General features: G+C 25.1%; 1 protein-coding gene across 2 annotated transcripts in view; it reads right to left on the minus strand.

Moving 5' to 3' along the window:
• Window positions 1–748, minus strand: part of LOC115245129 (calcium-binding mitochondrial carrier protein SCaMC-2-like) — a 22,529-nt gene that overhangs the window by 6,026 nt on the left and 15,755 nt on the right. The gene's annotated exons all lie outside the window — the stretch shown is intronic.

Raw genomic sequence — 748 nt, forward strand, 5'->3', positions numbered from 1 at the left:
TATATATATGAATATTATGAAATCTCACACAAATAATATTTAATAATAATTTAAGAATATTAAAAATATTAAAACCACGTATTGTAAAAAATTAAAAAGTATTTGCCACACTTTTAATCATTTATTGTTCTTTATCTTTTGCACAAAATTATGCAATTTTAATTTTTCCAAGCTAAATTTTTTGTTTATTAATATTCTCAAATGAATAACTTTGGCCTTGAAAGTAAACGTGAATCGATCAAAATGATAAGATTATTGTCGCGATTAAATTTTCGGTTTTAAATCTCTCTTTCTTTAGGACATCCTGTATATGTGGATCGCTTATCGTCTGCGATAAAATATCAAGTATGGCAGTGTTGTGTTTCGATGAAAGTAATCTATGTATAATACAATAGAGTTATTGTATTACAACACTAATGCGCGTTTGTAGTTCCAAGCCTCGTATTGAACCTGCGAACCAACGTTCATAAAAAGAATGTTCAATTTGAATCTAAATAAGATTTATTAGGCCAACACGAGCTTTCAAACACTAGTTTTTGCGCAATAAGTTACTTCAAGTACATTACCTCTAATAGAAAATTTCATTCTTCATAACTAATTTCAATCTTTACTCAGATCCTTCTGTCAAAAATTTATCACAAATTCAATTAATCACTGATCATAATCACAAAATTAATATTTTAATTTATAATTAATATTTTAATGAGTAAGAAAGGTTAAAACTTAAATAATTAATTATTTTATTTAA

This window comes from Formica exsecta, unplaced genomic scaffold (assembly GCF_003651465.1).
Source record: "Formica exsecta isolate Colony F162 unplaced genomic scaffold, ASM365146v1 scaffold915, whole genome shotgun sequence".
In the NCBI taxonomy this organism is placed as follows: domain Eukaryota; kingdom Metazoa; phylum Arthropoda; class Insecta; order Hymenoptera; family Formicidae; genus Formica; species Formica exsecta.